The sequence below is a fragment of the Lactuca virosa genome, chromosome 8 (assembly GCF_052849685.1).
Source record: "Lactuca virosa cultivar CGN04683 chromosome 8, Lactuca_virosa_CGN04683_v6, whole genome shotgun sequence".
NCBI classification, from domain to species: domain Eukaryota; kingdom Viridiplantae; phylum Streptophyta; class Magnoliopsida; order Asterales; family Asteraceae; genus Lactuca; species Lactuca virosa.
In genome coordinates, this window is record NC_136433.1 from 328,477,727 (window position 1) to 328,500,864 (window position 23,138).

Genomic DNA, 23,138 nt, shown 5'->3' on the forward strand with positions numbered 1-23,138 from the left:
CATTCATTTAAAATTTATCTGTTTAATATATTTTATACTCATATGTAGGAGAGGCTTCTCTTTGCAGTTTTTCCTAAATCAACTCTTGACCCACCTCCGGTTCGTCTCCAGTCTTCCAATCTCTCTCTCTCTCTCTCTCTCTCTCTCTCTCTCTCTCTCTCTCTCGTTACCTATTGGTTGTGTACCCCCAAGGACCCCTATCTATGGCTGACATACACACAAACATACACGATGTATTGAAAATATGTTTATCAAATTCAAAATCTTCCTTCATTGATCTGCATCTATGTCGACCGTCACATTCTTCCTATAAGTTATGTTTAGTTGTTTCTTTAGTCAAATCCATTTACTTGTTTTTGCACATACAAGTTAATCGTTTTTCTCAATTAAATTCAACAATTTGTCTTTTCTCAAACTTGATTGTTGATTCTCGATTCGCTTCTCCATATTATCACACAAGTTGTCCTTAGATGTTGAATATACATGGTGCTGAGAAGGAATCAATCCTAGAATCTTGAAAATCTCTCTTAACTTGAAAAAATATATCCATATTGTATCTATGGCTAGATAAAAAGTAATCATCATGAATTCACAAATTCAGGAATATGAAGGTTTAAAACACGAGAGAATGAGGCTGTGAGATCGATTAGAAAGGTGGAGATAAAGAAGAAACCTGCAATCTTTAGGATCCGGAGCTACAAATCGATTCATAAGAGAAAAAGGAGGTTTCTCAAAGAAAAAACCGACATGGATTATTCTTTCAATTTTAGCTTTTAAAAAGAAAAATAAAAAGCCAAATAAGTTTATTGTAACCGGTAAAACCGGCTTAAAATGTAGTATATCCCTTTATTAGCAGGTAAAACATAAGTACGTACCCCTAAAAGACAAAAAATTGTGAGGGACCTTTTAAACCAATATACTAAACATCGTTAGGTTATAGTGACAATAACCCATGAAATAAAGAAAAATATATTATAAGACCAAAAATTATTAAATATGCTTGTTTCTATCAAATTGTAATAGAATATTATATCTGAAAGTTGATAAAAAAATGAAACAGCCTCAATAGTATTTTTTTCATATTCTAAACTTTATATATTGAAATGTCTAATATAAAAAGAATTGACTTAACTTATCTTAGCATATGCTTAAAATACGAACTTTTTTGTGTGATATTCTTTTTCAAAAAAAAGTGACATAAAACACCAAATCGGTCTTATAGAAGCATAGTCACAAAAAAAAAATCTCGAAAAAAATGTGTATATACGATAGACACATATGTGCACTAACATCGGAAATTGACAAAGCTCATAAAAAATGCACATATGCACCTGTCGTATATGCATATTTTTTTCGAGATTTGTTTGCGAATATGCTTCTATAGGACCAATTTGGTGTTTTACGTCACTTTTTTTGAAAAAAAATATCATACAAAAAAGTTCGCATTTTAAAAGTGGTGCGCGGGAAAATATGGGTATGCAAAAGATCCTACCATATATATATATATATATATATATATATATATATATATATATATATATATATATATATATATATGTATATATATATGGTTCACGATATATAGCCAAAATATCTCAATTAAAAAATCATTCAAGCAATAAGTTGAAGAGTTGGAGAGTTTCAAATGAATATAGTTAAAGATAGATGTTCTACTATGAACCATATTCATTTTAATGAACTTATTTAAAAGAGACATGTAGAAGTAGATAATAGATTATCTTTTTTTAACATTATTGTCAAGTGTTAGATAAAATCATAAGACAAAACACCACACAAACTCTAAACCCAAGGACAAAATACGCATGTAAAAAAAAAGAGAAAAAAATAAGTTTAGAGCCAATATATTGTGGAGATACATAGCCTATTTTATTCTTCAGAAGCATATCTCCAATTCTATCTAACTTTTCAAATGTTCAGAACGACTATACGATTTCATGTTTCCCCTTGGTAATGCGCATCATGTAAGTAATTTGCATGCTCAACCAAAAGTGAAGATTAACTCACCAATTACCACATACATGGTTTTAGATAGCATCTTCATATTGCCTGCCCTTAGTTTACAACATATGTGAACATAGTTCGTAATAGTTACTAAGGACGTCAATGAGAAGCATATATATAAGGGATTTCAACTCACTTTTATTTAGTCTAATAACACCATTACTACATGTAACGTTTTTTATCATAAGAAAAAATATAGAGTTGTGTACATTTGTTTGGGGCAACAACTCTCATGGAAGGAATCCTATTGGTAACTGCACCATTTTGCAGTGTACTTGTATTAAGGAACCACCTCGTTGAATGACATGAGAAAACATCCTAATTTGATCTTCTTCCTAGAACATCTAAAAAGTTATTGTGTTTTCTTGTCGTGGTCGCACACCAACAACTGTTTTTTTCTCCTTACCATTAAGACCCATGCAATCATCTCTAGGAAGACGTAACCTTAATCTACATAAATAATTAATGAATAGATAAGACGATATTGTATATGGGTCTTTAGTTGATGCCATGATTCACCGAATGGCCTCGTTGGCGAGTTACAAACCTCTCACTTCTCATAAGTTGGCTTGCAAAGATACGATGAACATGGCTTAACCTCGAGAGACTGCAAAATCGTGGCATTCCTTCTCATTACTGATGAGCACAACACCATTCACATAATTTTCCTACTTCTTGGTTGTCATTGGTTATCACTGGAGAAGGTAGACGGATGGGATCGACTAACTCAACTCTTCCTTTATATGTCTCTTCATTGGAATATATTCAGAACCAAGGGTCCTCCATACTTATAGTATGTGTAACGCATATTCTTTTATTTCTACGGTTAAAGGAAAATTTGGTTGCCTTGAAGTGTGTTGGAACCTGAAAGTGAACCTCTAGCAATCCTAAGTCCTTATTCCGAAGAGTGTGACTTCCGAAGTGAAGAGTGGTCCAGAACCTGTCCGGACCAAGTAAGGACATAAGAAGAGTGAAGGCATTCCGGAGCTGACCCTTACGTCCGGAATGCATGCTGATCCGAAACATCTTGTTTTGTCTCTTGTGCATTTATTGTTTTTGTCTTGTTATTGATGTAACGTTTCATAGGACTTAGTCTATAGTTGTATTAGGACAATCAAAATGTCAGATTTATCTCTTTTGTCCGGTCCTATGTAAACACCTGGTTAATTCGCTGTAACATTCACTCCTATTTAAAGGAGCATTCAATACAAGTCAACTACGGATTTTTCACTCACTTTTGGCATTTTACTCTTACCATATTCAAAACATTCTTCATGTTCTTCATTTATTAACTTTACCTTGATCATTTATTACTTGTCTTCAATTAATGTCTTGATAATTTGTTGAACATATTATCTAAGACTTGAATGGTCTTTCCAGCCTTGACTTGAATATCTATTAGCAAGCAGACATTGATCTCAAGCATTCACTCAAGGTTTGAGTTTTCAAACCTTGTCCCTGCGCATCGATCTTGTTCTCACAATTGGTATCAGAGCTTGAGTGGTTGTCCTTTGAATCCATAAGATCAGATTATAATTGGTTTGAATTTACCTTGGTATCTCAACCATTTCTGTGATAAGGATAAAAGTTCTTCTATATACCACTTTAGCTTGAAGATATCTTGACTTCAATGGCTGCTTCTAATCCTCAGCAAATGATTTCAATGCAAATCGCAAATAGTGTGGGTGGCCCTACACATGCCCATTGCTAGTTGTGGAAGAATATGATCACTGGAAAGTTAGAATGGAAAGGTTTTTACTAGCCAAAGATAAAGGTGAACAAATCTGGAGATTCGTCAAAGAAGGCCCTCATGTTTCTATAAGAACAGTTGTAAGAGATGCGGCTGCTCAGCTCATGCGAGAAGATGAAGTTCGTCCAACTCCTCTAACTGCTGATGATATCAAAAAACTGCATGCTGATCAAGTCGCCTTCTCAGAAATTGTGTTTGGTGTTCTTCCCTCACTCTTTGAGCATATTAAGTTATGCAAATCAGCCAAAGAAATTTGGGACACTCTTCAGGATCTGATTGAAGGTTCGGAAAATATGAAGGACAAGCGCCTCACCTCAGTTGTCAACGACTTTGACACCTTCACCACTACTCCAGGTGAATCTGTGGCCTCTGCCTCCAACCGTTACCGAATTGTTGTCAACAACATGACTGCTCATGGGATTGTCCGAACTCCTCTGGAGTACAATCTTAAGTTCATAAACAGTCTTGGCAAAGGATGGGGAAATGTAAAATCTTGTCTTCAAAGCAATGGTTCCTTGAAAAAGTTAAAACTCTATCAACTTTTTGATGAGCTTCAAGGACATGAGTCAAATGTTGCTCAAACCATAAGAGAACTTTCTGGAGGTCCTCTTGCCCTCGTTAGTTCTTTTGAATCAACCATTCCGAATCAATCTGCTCCGGAACCCTACAAACCTGCTGTTCCATTGATTCAGTCATCCGTACCTACCTTACCCTCACAAATCTATCCTGTTGATGATTCCGAAACCATGGATTCCGAACTCCGTTTCCAACAAGAGTTCGCCTTACTCTCAATGAAATACAAACGTCCTTTCAATACCTCTTACAAAACATACCAAAACAGTTTCAGTGCTCCTCACCAAGCCAATCCTCAACCATATTCCCCTCCGGAACCGAAACCAACTTCCTAAAATCCTCCTGCATACAAGCCTAACCTCACTAAACCAAACTCCGCTCCGGAATCCTCTCAAAACTCCAAATCAGACAAACCAAAGATTTTGTGTCATAAGTGTGGACATGCAAACCACTTTGCCAAAGATTGTCTAGCTTATGCTCCACAAAAACCAAAAGTCAAAGACTCAGCTTACTATGTCCGAAGAGCACAAGAAATGGCTGAAAGTGAGAAAGCCTTTGTTACAACGGCTTCAAGAGATGTTGAAGGATATTGGTCATCCGGAGATGATGATGACATGGTAACTGGAAGGAATATGTGTATGATGGAAAGACAAACGGTTGAATGTGATGAAGGTTATTGGTATTCTGGGTCCGAAGATGATGATGATGTTGCTGAACCTCACTACTGCTACATGGCCACCAACGATCCACCAAGTCGAAGCATCGTTCAGCAGGTAAAATCTATGATCTCTGATAATAATTTTGATTTGACTCTTTGTGAACCTTATTTGACCCAAATCCAAACAGATATGAACACCATCTATAAAGCCTATAAGTCTGCCATAAAAGCCAGTGAGAAGAAGGACAGTGAACTAAGTCGTCTTAGGTTACGTTTTGAGGATAAGAAATTGAAAATCGAGTCTTTAGAGCATGAACTTGTAATGTCAAAAGATGAATGTATCATTTTGAAAGATAAATGTGAAATCACTTATTCTGAACGCAATATTTTGATTTCTGATAACAAACGTCTTAATGCTAAGATAGATGCTTTGCATAAATCTGTAGACATACTTGAAGCAGACATTCGGATGACTCATAATTTTCGTCATCCATGGGCCAAAGCTCCTGGTCTCGGAAGCAAGTTTCCGAAACCAATTGTTAGTCCCTTAAAGGAATTGCAAAATTTGATATTCATGGGAGAGGTTCCGAGTATCAAACATTCGGACACCCCTGTTTCTCCCTTGTCACCACTTCCTGAGACTAAAGACCATTTTGAGTCCCTAATACTTGAGTTTAAACCAATAGTTGTCAAGTGTCCTGATTCCACGCCTCTTCCGCCTCTGATAAACCTGGACCTGAATCAGACCACGGATTTTCATCACAGTCTTACAAACTGTGTAGACCATGTTCCAAAAAGTAATCACGTGAACAATTGTGTGATTGAAGAGGTTGATCAGGTGACAACTGAATCGACTGCTTCTAAGGTTGTATGGGCATCCTTTGATGATAAAGTTGAAGTCTCAAGCTGTGTGTCCTCTGATTCTTGTGAATCAGATTCTTTAGTCATCTCAAAAACTAGGTTGGTTCCCATCACTCCTGAGTTTAAGAACCCATCCAAAGGACAAACTTCTAAATCCTCACCCCATCTTAAAAGAAAAAAATTGTTGAATAGGAAGGATGTTGTAGATCCCAAAGTAGAAGCTCGAAATGCTCACAAAAAGGAGGTTATGATTAGACAAAATTCCAGGTTTCTTACCAACTCTAAATCAAGTTCATCCCGGAATTTCAAAGCACCAACTCATCGTAAAAACTCCTTTGTCCCTACTATGATCCTCAAAAGACCTTTCGAACACCTTGCTCGTGTAGAACCTAAGAAAGTTATCAGCTCTACTCAGCCTCAAGCTCATGTAAATGCCAAAACCATCTGAAACACTTCACCAGAACCTCGAACTCTTTCATCTGTTTTTATTGCAAAATCTGATGGCACAATTTTTAAACCTAAATCTTCAAAAAACAATGTGTCATCACACAAACCCATAAGTGCAAAGACAACAACTATTTCAAAATCTTCAAGAAAAAATCTTGTGTTGCAAGTCAAAACATCTGTTAATGAAACTCCAATTCCGGAGGTAACAAAAGTTACCAATCCTCCGGATGACATAGGTCCGAAGAAGTCTGTTCGGAACCCTCAAGTAGTTGAATATGACTATTGGATAGATGAAAAAACATTGGCCTTTTGTCCGTTCCCAAAAATCACCAAGAATGCCACCCAGCAACACAAAGTTGTTCCCAAGTCACAATCAAAGTCCAAAGCCCGTGCCTATGTCACAAAGTCTAATTCGGAGCCTAAAAACTCCATCACTCACTAATTTTGCAGGCACTTTGTGCTTCGGAGCAAGAAACAATATGGTATATTGATAGTGCTTGCTCCATGCACATGACGGGGCAGAAAGATTTTCTGCGAGATTTAAAGCTTTCTGCAAATGTTGGTTACGTGACGTATGGCAACAACTCCAACTCTCAAATTCGTGGTTATGGGACTCTCACAAATGGAAACTTCTCTATTTCACATGTAGCTTATGTAGCTGATTTGAAACATAAATTGATAAGTGTTGCTCAGCTCACTGATTCAAGTCGTCGTGTGGAATTTTGCAAAAAGTATAGCTATGTAATGACTAAAGACCGGAAAGAGTGTTTAATAAAGTCGCTTCGCAACAAGATCATGTACCCGCTTGACATCAACATGATTATTGGCAAACCGCAACTCTGCCTTCTCTCCAAAACTGTTCCTGACGTCAGTTGGTTATGGCACCGAAGGCTCGCCCATCTGAACTTTCGGTACATGAATGATCTTGTATCCGGCGAAATGGTAAGAGGTTTACCTCTTCTCAAGTTCGAAAATGATCATTTATGTGATGCGTGTGAGTGTGGTAAGCAATCAAAGAAGGGTCATCCTGTTATCATAGAAAAGTCCATTTCGGAACCATTGGAACTTCTACACATTGATCTTTGTGGACCCTCCACTGTAGAAAGTCTTCATCATAAGAAATACATTCTTGTGATTATTGATGACTTTACAAGGTTCACCTGGGTCTTCTTCCTAAGGCTGAAATCCGAAACTGCCTCTGAGCTCATCAACTTTATCAAAGGAATAGAAGTTCTTATCAAACTCCCGGTTAGGAGAATCCGAAGTGATAATGGTTCGGAATTCGTTAATTCCACCATTGAGAAATTTCTCACAGAAAAAGGAATCGACCACAATTTCTCAGCTCCCTATACTCCACAACAAAACGGTGTAGTTGAAAGACACAATAGAACCCTTGTTGAAGCTGCTCGATCCATGCTAAATTTTGCAAATCTGGCACTCTATCTTTGGGCTGAAGCTGTTTCCACTGCTTGCTTCACTCAAAATAGGAGTATCATCAATCGACGCCTCAACATGACACCGTACGAAGAAATGAATGGTCGGAAGCCAACAATCTCGTTTTTGCATGTCTTCGGATGTAGATGCTTCATCAAAAACAACCGTGATCAGCTTACCAAGTTCCAACCTAAAGCTGATGAAGCCATCTTCCTTGGGTACTCTTCCAAATCAAAAGCTTACAGAGTTCTCAACCGGAGAACTCGTGTTCTGGAAGAAAGTTTTGATATTACCTTTGATGACAACTTCGTTCGGAATTCTGGCCCCACTCACATCATGGAGTCCGATGCTCCTCCGCCAGGGTGGCTGAACCCTCAAACAATTCTTGAGGTTGACTTTGAAACTCTCTTTGTTCCTTCCGAAACCGCTCTTGATTCGGAATCTCGATCAAGACCAACTCTAATTCCAATTCCTCCTTCGGAAGCTCCAGTTTCTCAAAATCTCTCCAGTCCGATTCCAAGCCTCCCTCCATTTGATTCCGAACCATTTCAACCTTCTCTGGTTGAGGGGGAGAATAATGCCAATCCTTCTCTTGAATCAAATGTGGATGGCTTCCAAGATGCAGCTGCTGATCTCGATGACTCTAATCCTCTCATTAATGAAAATGAAAACTTCTTTGAGTTCCCTTCTCATGATGATGTCAACCTCTCTGGTTCAGAAGTTCAGGGGAGCATCATCCCAATATTTAAATCATTCAGGGGGAGCAAATCAATTCCACTGTTGATATAGGATCGACGGCTGCACAAGAACTCCCACGATTACATGTTTGGACGAAGGATCATCCTCCGAACTGGCAGAATTTGACCGAAATGAAGTCTGGACTCTCGTGCCTCCTCCTCAGAATCATCCCATTGTCGGTACAAGATGGGTATTTCGCAACAAGTTAGACGATGCAGGAGTTATCATCCGAAATAAGGCAAGATTGGTAGCTAAAGGTTTTACTCAAATTGAAGGGCTCGACTACGACGAGACATTTGCTCCTGTTGCACGACTTGAAGCTATCAGAATCTTCCTTGCTTATGCTGCTCACAAAGGCTTCAAAGTTTACCAAATGGATGTTAAGAGTGCCTTTCTTAACGGTGAACTTGACACTGAAGTATACCTTCAGCAGCCCCCCCCGGATTTATTAATCTTTCATTTCCAAACTACTGTTATAAACTCCGGAAGGCTGTCTACGGACTCAAGCAAGCTCCTCGGGCATGGTACGAGACTCTCACTGATTTTATCAAACACTCCGGTTTTCAAAGAGGAATTCTAGATCCCACTCTATTCCGAAGATCAAACGGAAAACATCTCATGCTGGTACAAATTTATGTGGACGACATCATTTTTGGATCTACAGATTCATCTATGGTTGCTGATTTTGCCAAACTTATGATCAATCGATTCCAAATGAGCATGAATCGAGAATTAAGCTTCTTTCTCAGCCTCCAAGTCAAACAGACTAACCGAGGCATCTTCATTCACCAAGAGAAGTACATTTCAGAACTTCTCAAGAAATACTCAATGGACACCTGTGCCTCCGCCAAGGTACCTATGGGCTTCGGACACAAGATTTTTGCCGACCCTTCGGGTGTTTCTGTTGATGAAAAGAAGTACCATGGAATGATTGGATCCCTACTCTATCTCACAGCAAGTAGTTCAGATATTATGTTCTCAACATGTTTATGTGCCAGATTTCAAGTCAACCCAAAGATGTCTCATATTTTGGCTGTGAAACAAATATTCCGATACCTCAAAGGTACAAAGAGTCTCGGAATCTGGTATCCAGCAAATGAGAGCTTCCTACTGCAAGCTTACTCTGATTCAAACTATGGTGGTCTTCAACTCAATAGAAAAAGCACTTCAGGTGGCTGTCAATTCTTAGGTGGTCGTTTGGTCAGTTGGTCATCCAAGAAACAGAACTGCATTGCACTCTCTACAGCCGAAGCAGAATACATTGCTGCTGCCAGCTGTACATCTTAGGTTCTGTGGATGAAATCTCAACTTTTGGATTATGGTTACCGCTTTCAACGCATTCCGATCTATTGTGACTCTCAAAGTGCTATTGCGATTTCTTATAATCCAATTCAGCACTCCATGACTAAGCACATTGATATAAGGTACCATTTCATAAAATATCATGTACTTAATGGTAACATTGAACTCATTTTTGTTCCATATGACGATGAGATTGCTGATGTCTTTACCAAGGCATTAGACGAAACCAAATTCAATGGTTTTCTCAAGAAGATGGGTATGATGGTACCAGATCCTCAGTTCTTTCAAGAGACTTGTTCTCTTTGATAGATGTATTTGAAAGAAATCTAGTTCCGATCTTAAAATCTTTTCATCTCGGAACTACTTTCACTCGGAATACTTAGGATCGTTTTACTTATCTTTGTTTTTGACCTTCACTTGAGTTTTTGAAGTTGTACAGTTCATCCTGATCGTTTGCTATCTTAAGTCCACATTGGTGCTAGAATCATCTCGGAATATACTTCATGATTGGATCCGGAATTCTACTCCGGAAAGGATTTTAACCTCATTGCTCCGGAAATTTTCAAAATTTGCTCCGGAATGTCAAATTCCTCCGGAATTTTCAAAATTTGCTCCGGAATGTCAAATTGCTCTGGAATTTTCAAACTTGCTCCGGAATTTCAAATTTGCTCCGGAATTTCAAAAATTGCTCCGGAATTTTCAAACTTGCTCCGGAATTTCAAATCTGCTCCGGAATTTCAAAAATTGCTCCGGAATTTTCAAATTTGCTCCGGGATTTCAAATTTGCTCCAGAATTTCAAAATTTCCCCGGAATTTCAAAAATTGCTCCCGAAGGATTTCACAATCTTGGTCCGGAACCATTTTCAAATTTGCTCCGGAATTGTCAATCAAACTGAATTTTTGCTCCTGAACCAAAACTTGCTCCGGATTTGCTTCACATTCCGGTCCTCCTTTTAGAACTAGTATGTTCCGGAACACAACTCTTTATCCTCCGGATCATACTCTGTCCGGAAAAACTCATCTGGAATACCAAAGGACATTAAGGTGAAACGGTTTTCTCAACGGTTACTTTTCAGGAAGATCTTATCCTATCCTCCTCGATTTGCGTGACACGATCGCACGCCCCCATAAAATAACCATCTAACCGCCGGTTGAAATTCTCCATTTTTGGCCACAAATTACCTTACCTTTCACCTCCCCTGTCCAATCAACGTCTCCAACATTAAATGCAACCCATTTTCTTTCCAGATCCTCATCATTACCCTCCTAACCCGACCCATTTCCCTTACCTATAAATACCCATTTAAAATCCCTTTTACCTCTTTACGCTCTCAAAACCCCCAATCTCCCAAAAATCTCTCTACTGTTCTTCGTGTTCTTCAAGAACTCATAACCTGCAACAATGGCGTCCTCTCAAGAATTCAAATCCACTGCTCCAGTCCCAAAGAAATCGATTGCCAAGAAGAAAACCTCGAAAGGATCAAAAGGATCCTCCTCCTCTGCTGATCAAGAACCTTTCTTGAGAGACAACGCTCAATTGTTCTCTCTGAACCCACTAGATTATGACGAATCGATTAGGGTGATGATTGAGTTCATCGCAAACCACCCCATTTCAGTTCCCCTCACGAAAACCCCAGAACCTCCACTGCATCTTCATCATCTTCATCGCGCATTCTCCAGTATACGACTTGTCGATGGTACCCTTGAAACTGAAATCATTGAGGACATAATGGTTCCTATCTACAAATCAACCTTTCTCAAGGCGATTGGTGTCAAAGCGAATCCATGGGGATTCAAAGTAGTTGAGCCAACGACTGACGAGTTTCAGACATTCCTCCACTACATCGGGTACACTCAAGACTACAGAGCCAAAGATTTCAAGAAGATTGCTGTGTCCGGACTGTGGATTGTTCTGATGCACATCATCCTCAGAGGTTTGTCTGGAAACCATGGAGGTACGGACACCTTAAGCAAATATTGGCTCAATGTTGTCTTCAGCATATACCCCGGACGGGAGAATGCTGTTGATCTTCTGGAAGTCCTGTGGCAAGACTTCTGCAAGTTTGCCACCAAGCGGAAGCCAAACAAAATTTCAAGCCCTCGATTCTGGGCACTGACGCTCCAACAAATCTTCAAGGAGCTTTCGGAACCACTTCCGGTCAACACCAACCCTCCGGAGGTATGTGTTACTTTCAAAACTGTTAAGGCCTATAGGATTCCAGACCAATCCTCTTTTGGTCCGGTCAGACGTCTTCCGGACCACATGTTGGCCCTAATTCCTTCCGATTCCCCTTATTTAAAAAATCACTTAGAGACTTCGGTTGTGTTCGACCCAACAAAACCTGCCCCTGTCTCTGTTGAGCCCATCTCGGAAGAAGCCAATCCAACTACGTCCGGACCCAAAACCAAGAAACCAGCCAAACGAAAGGCTTCTCCTACCAAGCCAAAGACCAAAAATAAAGCCAAAGTCAGTGCTCCCTCCCAACAGGAGGGCACCCATGACATTCCGGCAGATTCTGGCCATCCGCACACCCCACCTACCTACTCATCCGAGGCACACCTCGATGTTTCAAAAACACAAGCACACACTCACGGGGAGTCTCCACATAATCCACCCTCACCTTCCCAAAAAGTTGATGCACGTGTTGAACATAGTTCCTTGCAGCCCCCTAGAACACACCCACGAGTCACCTTTGATACCCTCATTGTTTCTTCAACATGCATACACTCCGGAACCACTGTTCTGGACACCAAGATTTCGGGAGGAGGAGCAGTCTCTCCACCTCCGGAAGCCTCAACTGGTCTGATACCCGGAAGGTGTACAGGACGACCAGGTGTTAACGATCCCCTATGGGAAGATTTTGTGAACAGGGCTGCATCCAAATGTCCGGATCTCAGCAGAGCTCAGGTGGAGTCCACGCTTATTTCCATGTGGAATAGGGCCATCCAAAGCAATTTTCCCTATGTTCCTCCCACTGACGCTGATGCTATCAATGAGCTCACCTCGGAACTGCCCCCCATCACCACTCATCAAAGTATTTTCCACTCCGATCCGGAAGAAGAAATATCTGAAGAAATCATGCTGGAAGAAGAGGCAAAAATCATTCTGGATGCACATCTCATGACTTCAGCTCACTACCAATCCAAGGCATCCGTATCCAAGTCTGCTTATGACTTCGGATCCTCCTCCTCTACCACTCCGGATGGTGGTTCCAACTCCAAACTTCAAGAAGATGATGATGCAACCAAACCGGGTCCCTCTTCAAATCAGAACGTACACCAACCTCCTCCGCAACACTCTGATTCTGATTCAGAATCCTCAGCTGGTGACTACGTTGACCCCTTCGCTCTTCTCGAGATCTGAACCAATGTCTCTGACACCATGCAGAAAGTGTCATCTGTGGAGGCATCCGTAACTGAACTAAACACTAAATTGGATAAAAAAAAGTCTCCGGACTTGATGCCAAACTCGATGCCATTCTTCAGTCCCTGTCCCAGCAATCCGGACCATCTGCTGCGGAAAGGGAAACCCAACACCATCACTTCAATGGTCAAGGTTCATGATGACTTGGTGTCTGCTACCAACGACCTAATCAAGCAAACCCATGTTCGTCATGAGAAACAAATTCAACGGCTGGAGAAGGAGATCCGGAAGAAGGATGAGATGAACCTCATTATTCAACAAGTCTTCATCAAACACCTACACTCAACTTGGAACATTGTTGACGTTCCGAACAGGAAGTTTGATGAGATGATTTACATCCTCAGCAGCACATTCAAACATCTTTCTGAGCAAGCCCCCACTGCTGACGCTTACGATGCTCTCACTCTTCAAATCACCTCCGGTCTTCAGAATGTCTTCTCAAAATTTGACGATCTGAAAGAGGTTTTGCAGCTTGCACCGGTTCCAAGATTCACCGATGCAAGAGGGGGAGATGCCCCAAGTAGAAGATGGAAAACCAGCCATGGAATTCACACTCCGGGATGAGGACCTGGATTCCGAAGATGAAGACGTTCAAATCGTCTCCGGAATCCTAGGGATCACTTCAGGAGAAGGAAGCGAAGATGAAGACATATATGTTCCGGATGAAGCTCCCAAAGGAGTTCTTGGTCTTCAAGCTCCAAAATTGTACATTCCGAAGGAGATGTCTGAAGAACAAAAGAGGATACGGTCCGCTGTCTCCTGGCCATCCTCTCTTCCGGAAGCTTTTGAAATGGCTGTCAAAATGGCTAAGGAAAAATCTTCTTTGACTGCTCAAGCCTTCCGTGCCACTCCCTCAGTTCAATCTCCAATTCCGGAACCCAAACTTGCTCCGATCGACCAGGGCTCTCCTCTCCGGACCCCTGATGATATTCCGGAAGAACCACTTCCAAATCCCACTCCGGAATTTTCGATCGACGAGAATATGAAGCTTGCCATTGTTGCACTTCAGCGAGACAAAGGGAAGAAACCAATGACTTCCGAACAACAAGCCTTCCACTCCGGACCTCCTCTCAAGCAAAAATACGGATGGTCTGAGGAGGAAATTCATAAGGCATTAGAGGACAGCATACAAATTCAAGCTTTAAAAGACAATCTCGATCCGATGCGTGGCATCTCTCCTCTTTGCCGAGAAGGCATACTTCAAGCACAGGAAATCATTCCAACCCTTTACTACGACCTTCCCACCAATGACACCGATCAGCTGGATCTTCCTCTCTCTCCTTACAGCAAATTCTACACTAAGTTTGCTCCGCTTCACCCGACCGATAATCCGGAAGTGATCATCCGGACCGAGCGAGAAAGGCTTAAAACCTTCTATGCAAAGAATGCTCAACCCTTCAAGGAAGTGTGGACAAGGAAAAGGATCACCAAAGTTCAAGGCTTCAGAAGAAAAATTTTAGTAAAATTTGAGCTGAACTGTCCCCTATTCCGTTTCCACCTCCTCCAGAACAAGCCAACTCCTCGGACCGTTACTGATGCGGATTTTCCTTCAATGAATCCGAACGACATCCTCACCCTAGCTGCTTATTTCAGAGAAAATCAAAAGGATGACATCAGTATGGGTGCTTACCACGCAACTCTCAGCTTTCTTAAAGATTACGTTGCTGAGTTCTGCCGGTGTGACTACGAGCTTGCACACCTCTACGGAACAGAACAATTAGTTGCCAAGATCGACTTTGTTCTTTTGGAAGCTGAAATTCTTGCAGACGGCCCCATTGAAGAACCGGTTCTAGGGTTTGTCTACACCACCAGAAGAACAAACAAGAAGGACTTCTTCCGAGTCCTTGACAAACACCTAGTTCCGACCAAAGCAATAAAGAAGTTCATATCCTGGGCGTCCAATTCTGATGCTCCGGAACAAGTCAAGGCAAAGTTTGTAAGTCAACTGGCGTGGTACATTGCGGTGCGAGAATGGTTGTTCAGAGCCTACACCTTCATCAAGGAAGTAATGAACTGAGCTTGCTGGATTGCTAAGTTCACTTAGGGGGAGATTGTTGGAACCTGAAAGTGAACCTCTAGCAATCCTAAGTCCTTATTCCAAAGAGTGTGACTTCCGAAGTGAAGAGTGGTCTGGAACCTGTCCGGACCAAGTAAGGAGATAAGAAGAGTGAAGGCATTCCGGAGCTGACCCTTACGTCCGGAATGCATGCTGATCCGAAACATCTTGTTTTGTCTCTTGTGCATTTATTGTTTTTGTCTTGTTATTGATGTAACGTTTCATAGGACTTAGTCTATAGTTGTATTAGGACAATCAGAATGTCAGATTTATCTCTTTTGTCCGGTCCTATGTAAACACCTGGTTAATTCGCTGTAACATTCACTCCTATTTAAAGGAGCATTAAATACAAGTCAACTACGGATCTTTCACTCACTTTTGGCATTTTACTCTTATCATATTCAAAACATTCTTCTTCTTCTTCATTTGTTAACTTTACCTTGATCATTTACTACATGTCTTCAATTAATGTCTTGATCATTTGTTGAACATATTATCTAAGACTTGATTGGTCTTTCCAGCCTCGACTTGAATATCTATTAGCAAGCAGACATTGATCTCAAGCATTCACTCAAGGTTTGAGTTTTCAAACCTTGTCCATGCGCATCGATCTTGTTCTCACAACCCTTTTCTACGACCTTCCCATAAATGACACTGATCAGTTGGATCTTCCTCTCTCTCCTTACAGCAAATTCTACACTAAGTTTGCTCCGCTTCACGCAACCGATAATCCGGAAGTGATCATCCGGACAGAGCGAGAAAGGCTCAAAAACTTCTATACAAAGAATGCTCAACCCTTCAAGGAAGTGTGGATATGGAAGAGGATCACCAAAGTTCAAGGCTTCGGAAGACAAACTTTAGTAAAATTTGAGCTGAACTGTCTCCTAATCCGTTTCCACCTCCTCCGGAACAAGCCAACTCCCCGAACCGTTACTGATGCGGATTTTCCTTCAATGAATCCGAATGACATCCTCACCCTAGCTGCTTATTTTGAGTGAAAACCAAAAGGATGACATCAGTATGGGTGCTTACCACACAACTCTCAGCTTTCTTAAAGATTACGTTGCCGAGTTCTGCCGGTGTGACTACAAGCTTGCACACCTCTACGGAACAGAACAATTTGTTGCCAAGATCGACTTTGTTCTTCCGGAAGCTTAAATACTTGCAGACGGTCCCATTGAAGAACCGGTTCTAGGGCTTGTCTACACCACCAGAAGAACAAACAAGAAGGACTTCTTCTGATTCCTTGACAAACACCTAGTTCCGACCAAACCTCTGAAGAAGTTCATATCCCGGGCGTCCAAGTCTGATGCTCTGGAACAGGTCAAGGCAAAGTTTGTAAGTCAACTGGCGTGGTACATTGCGGTGCGAGAATGGTTGTTCAGAGCTTACGCCTTCATCAAGGAAGAAATGAACTGAGCCTGCTAGATTGCTAAGTTCACTTAGGGGGAGATTGTTGGAACCTGAAAGTGAACCTCTAGCAATCCTAAGTCCTTATTCCGAAGAGTGTGACTTCCGAAGTGAAGAGTGGTCCAGAACCTGTCCGGACCAAGTAAGGAGATAAGAAGAGTGAAGGCATTCCGGAGCTGACCCTTACGTCCGGAATGCATGCTGATCCGGAACATCTTGTTTTGTCTCTTGTGCATTTATTGTTTTTGTCTTGTTATTGATGTAACGTTTCATAGGACTTAGTCTATAGTTGTATTAGGACAATCAGAATGTCAGATTTATCTCTTTTGTCTGGTCCTATGTAAACACCTGGGTTAATTCGCTGTAACATTCACTCCTATTTAAAGGAGCATTCAATACAAGTCAACTACGGATGTTTCACTCACTTTTGGCATTTTACTCTTATCATATTCAAAACATTCTTCCTGTTCTTCATTTATTAACTTTACCTTGATCATTTACTACTTGTCTTCAATTAATGTCTTGATCATTTGTTGAACATATTATCTAAGACTTGTCTGGTCTTTCCAGCCTCGACTTGAATATCTATTAGCAAGCAGACATTGATCTCAAGCATTCACTCAAGGTTTGAGTTTTCAAACCTTGTCCCTGCGCATCGATCTTGTTCTCACAAAGTGGTTTTAAAAACAAATCATAAGTAAACATAGGCATGCTAGACAAATAACCAATACAAGCAATATTTTATGCATCAAAAATCAACATATAATCAATCAAACATAGCATAATACTATCGATTCATTAAACTTAATCAACGCATGCAAATTTAACTAGCACATGTCTATATAAAATTATAACAACCAATGCTAAGGCATAACCATACACAAGAGGCAAACAACATGTTTTATCACACAAGAATTAGCAACCATAATATAATCATAATTTACATCAACAATCCGCATATGGGGTGTAGTTTTCGGTTATGTACTATAGTTAAGAAAATTATCGACTCATCTTGAGGTCAAGTTGGAAGTCACCTTGAGGTCAGTTTGATAATATTCCAACATAAACCGTATTCGAAGTACATCAAATACTCAGTTTGATAATATTCCAACGTAAACCGTATTCGATCCAAACGGCCCGAAAATCAATATAAAAATAATTGGAGTTAATACCTTAGGCCTAAAATTTTATCTTAATTTACAACAATTTTAATCGTCACATGCCCAATTAATTATCTCTTTTTACATTAAACTAGGCGAATTAAAAGGAAAGCAATTACATGTTTAAAATATGTTAGAATTTATGAGTTGTTAATGTTTTTTTATTTTCCATATTGTTATCAGTAATTTTTATAAACATGTCTTTGTCATGACCAGACAACAATGATACGATAGCTTGTGTAATGTGTCTGGTCTTAAATGAAGATGAATTTGTTATATTAGTAATATGGTAAAAATCATAAAATTAGTATCTTTTATAGAGAATATATTAAAAAAATCACATTGTAATGAAGTAAAGAAAATTATATATTGAGAACAATGTTTTTTGAAAGGTTCAATATAAAAATGAATTAACTTATCTTAGCATGTGTTATTTCAATTTTGAAATCGACAAAACTCTTAGTAAAATTGAAGTGTTTTTATGTTATTAAACACACACATATATATATATATATATATATATATATATATATATATATATATATATATATATATATATATATATATATATATATATATATATATACCTTCGACCATATTAATGTAATTAAAATTGGTTCATTTGCATTGAATCGTTTTTATTATGACAACTATTCAATCTCAGCTAAATGTTATTTAAAATTAAACAACTATAACCAAATAGGTGTTTTTTATTTATATTGACACTTATAAGAATTAATTAAATTATATTAAAAATATAAAAATTTTGTTTAGTTAATTAAAATAATAATATAATATTTTTTAGGTATACTAAATATTGTAGCATAAACCTCCAAATCTACTCTTGAACACTTAATTATGTGCATCCACTTTATGTGTCTTATTGATTTAAGATTACTTTTATAAGGCTCAATGTTATTATATAAATTAAGATTTTTTAAATTAGTATCGGCAAAACTAACAAATATATATATATATATATATATATATATATATATATATATATATATATATATATAAATTTGTCACATAAGTTTTAGAAAAACAAAGTATTTCCTAAGCTTTGCAAAATGATCATTTGTGGGTAAAATTAATTTAGTTTATTCAAATCTAAAATTGTTTCGTTGCTAATCACGTCATTTTTTAGACTAAAATTAGACTATTTTTTTTTAATAAAACTCAACAATTGGTATCATAGTCATTGTTACAGGATTGGTTAGATTATTTGATTATTTGTTATTATCTTTGTTTTTAGAAAACAGGGATGATTTTCGTTTTGTAAGAAAATCCATACATATTTTCTTTAACAACTTTATAATTGTGATTTTTTGGTGATAAAAGTTTATATGTATTTTTTGTCAAAAAAGTTGGTTTAGAAAAACAAAATTTTGTTTTACTCAATTGAATAAATTAATTTTCAAACATATAACACATCAATATTCACAACACTTTTCCTTTATGTCAAAATGTACAACCTTCATCTAAAACTTATGTGCTCTCTATATTTTTTTCTTTCAAAAATACACTTTAAACACATAAATTTTATACTTTTCTTCATGTTTTGGCAATGTACATTTTTATCAAGGTAATGCCCTAAAAAGACAATTATTGTTCATCTAAAAAATTCTTTTCGCAAAAATTCATATTCTTCTTCATGTTTAGGGTGTGCACTTATTTGATCAATGTGAACATAAGCCTTCAAAAGGCACTTCTTGTTTATCTATATAAGCCACGAAAAGACATTTTTTGTTCATCTCTAGATACCAAAAAATTTTGGGTTGGCTCATATACACAATAAACATTTTATGGAATTTATAGAAAATAGAAGGAAAGAAGATGTGGAATGAATCAACCAAACCTGTTTGAAACTTCTCTATTTTAATGCACTCTAGATAAAGAAAATAAAAAGAGAAGAGAAGAAAGTGTTTTTATATAAGAAAATATCTCAATTAAAGAATCGTTCAAGTCACATAAGTTGAAGAGTTGGGGAGTTTCAAGTGAAATGGTTCAATATAGATGTATTGAACCATATTCTTTTGAATGACCTTATTTATAAGTGATAAATAGAAATATACAATAGATTATCATTTCTAAACATTAGTATCAAGTGTTAGACAAAAATCATCAGAGAAAGCACCACACAAACCTCCAAACCCAATAACAGAATCTGCATGTCAAAAAAAGAGATAAAAATGAGTTTAGAGCTAATATATTTAGGAGAAACATAGCCAATTTTATTCTTCATAAGTATACCTCCAATTCTCGAGCTTTGTGTCTTATTTTTGTGAAGCAAAACCCCAAAGAGACACCTAGAGATATAGGGTATCTAAAGAGATGCTGATAGAAAACAAACAGAGAAAAAGAAAAGAATTTATAGGTTAGGGCTCTTGTTCTTGATTCTATTAAGTCCCCAATACTTTGATTAAGGAAAACTAAACCATTTAGTAATGATTTTAAGCATTAACAAGTTTAGGGTTCTAAAGATGAGATTGAATTTCAATACTCATATTATTTTAGTATTGTAGAAGACCCTAAAACATATGATGATGCAATGAAATCTCAAGATGTCGCTTTCTAGAAAGAAGCAATAAATGATGAGATCGATTCTATTATGGGGAATAATACTTGGGTATTGTCTAAGAAGTAAACATGATCACAAATTCAACTATGGAACCTGAATTTGTAGCCCTTGCAACTACTAGAAAAAAAGAAGAATGGATAAGGAATTTGATATATGAGATTCCTTTGTGGCCAAAGCCTATATCACCTATTTACATATGTGTGATAGTTTTTCCACCTTGGTAAATGCATATAGTTAAGTGTATAATAGAAAGTCATAACATTTGGGTGTTTGTCACAACATGGTACATGAGCTCATTACTCAGGTATCATTTTTGTAGAATTTTTCGATCTCAACAGAATTTAGATGATTACTTGAAGAAGGGGTTAGCTAGTGAATTGGTATAAAAGTATGTCATATGGATAGGTTTAAGGTCCACTTAATATCTATATGGTTGAGATGCCCAATTCCCTTCTAATACAATCTTAGAAGTTGAATTCAATGTGTAAAGCTTATTTATGGAGATTGGAGCACATTAATGTCACTATATCCCAAGGTATGTTATTATAACATGTAGAGTTATAGTAGGTTGATTAAGTTCTTAATATTTCTTTTGATATAAAGGACTACCTTTGTGAGTGTGAAGTGTTGTCGCTTCAGAAAGCTTGGGTGAGGCTTTTATGCACTTATGATTGGATAGGAACACATGGTTGTAATAGTGTCAAGTATGAAACATTAAATTTTGTGTTTAACTTATGTGTATGATATCTTCAGTTACTCAAATGAATGGAAGGGTTCAATCCTTTGGACACCCTGATTCTCGAGTATTTGAAACGTGTATTATTGAAGAGTCAAGAAATCAATCAAGTATGAATCTAGAATGTAAATGAACACAATTAAGTAAATAAAATATGGTTTCGGATCATATTATTTGGAAGGTTCCAAAGGTACAAGTGTTTATGATAAGAGTACGAAAAGTTACAAATGACCTAAGAAACAACACTATTTATAGTGCTATCAACAAATACAAAAAGTATAGTAGGACTTCGACTATCATATATATATATATATATATATATATATATATATATATATATATATATATTGAAGGTATGTAACTTTCGATATAGATAGCTATGTAATACTTTGACTACTACAAAATGAAGACTTCGACACTTTGATATCATCACAACATCTTTTGACTCTAAAATCTCACCCTTTGTGATGAATATATAAGTCTTCAAATAGCAGGTAGAGTCTTCACTACATTCAACAGAATTATTAAAATCTCCATATACCAGCAAACAATCTTCCTTATTTCCATTCGATCCTCATTAGAGTTCTTCTTACACTTGTTAATTCTGAGAAGAATGCTAGTAAGATTCTGTATATAGAACATCTCCTTAAAATCTGTGTAGAAGAAATACTTCTTTTTTCCTCCCTTCATATTCTTTTAAGTAGCTTTGCTTTGGATGCTTCTTAAACAAACCAACTTCTCCAAAAGCAACTGTTTCGATAGTTTCATAACACCAAACTTTGTTAATATATCCATTATCAAGACCAAGTGGGTCATTCTCTCTTTGTCTCATGAAGCTGTTGTGTTAAGACATAAAGTGACCCTCGGCAGCTGAAATGTGTAAACAATACCGCAGAGTTGATGATTCAAAGGAACCAGAGAGGAGTTAAGGCTTACCCAAGAGCCTTATATGTTGTTAAGCTATACCGAAGAGGAAAAGTTTACCTGAGTATAAAGATGTTGTTTTTTCTTTTCAATGATAATACAATGATCAAATTAATACTGACATTTCTTGGTAGACTAAGAAAAAAAGTCATGGGCAGTAGGGCCACCCAAGTTACTGTTATTTTATACTTTAATATGTACTATTTTGTCCTATAAATAAATGATCTTGTTGATCAATCTATTAAGGCTCTCCACTTCCAATATCTTTTCTGTGTAATCGTTATATTAATACAAAAGTCTCTTTTATCAAGATTATCTTTCATATTTAGTTGTCCATCACTTTCTAACCTAGTCTTGAATGCAATCCTTGTTACGATTCAACTAAGTGTTATTTACTTGCTTATATTTTAAGTGAACTTGTTGCTATATCTCTTACTTATTATTCCACATTCTTGTTATTTATGGGTTTCATTAAAAGATCTATTAATTCCGCACTTATCTCAATATCATTCAAAGATTTACCTCTTTTTACTCAACAATTGGTATTAGAGTCATAATGGTTGCCTTTTAATTTTTCTTTAAAAACAAAACTCGTTTTCAAAAGAAGAACTCTGATTTAAAAGCCTTTCTACACCACTTAGCTCATTATTTTTTAGGAAATATGGCACAAACTTACTCTTTAAATATATCTAACAGTGTTAGAGGTTCCAGTATATCTCCAATACTCGTTGCAAGTGAATATCATCACTGGTCTCAACGTATAGAAAGATATTTAAAAAGACTAGATAAAGAAGTCTGGAGATCCATTGAAAAAGGACCACATGTACCTGTCCTTACTCCCATTGTCTTCGATGACACTCAAGTCATACTTGGAGGCGGTCAAGTAGCCATGAAAATACCTACCAACGATGACATAAGAAAAATGGAGAAAAATGAAATTGCTTTCTATGAAATCTCTTGTGGAGTTGCACCCGACAGTTTCGATCTTATCATCAACTGTAAATCAGCAAAAGAAATTTGGGATGTTCTTAAAAATCTTTATGAAGGTATAGACCATGCTCA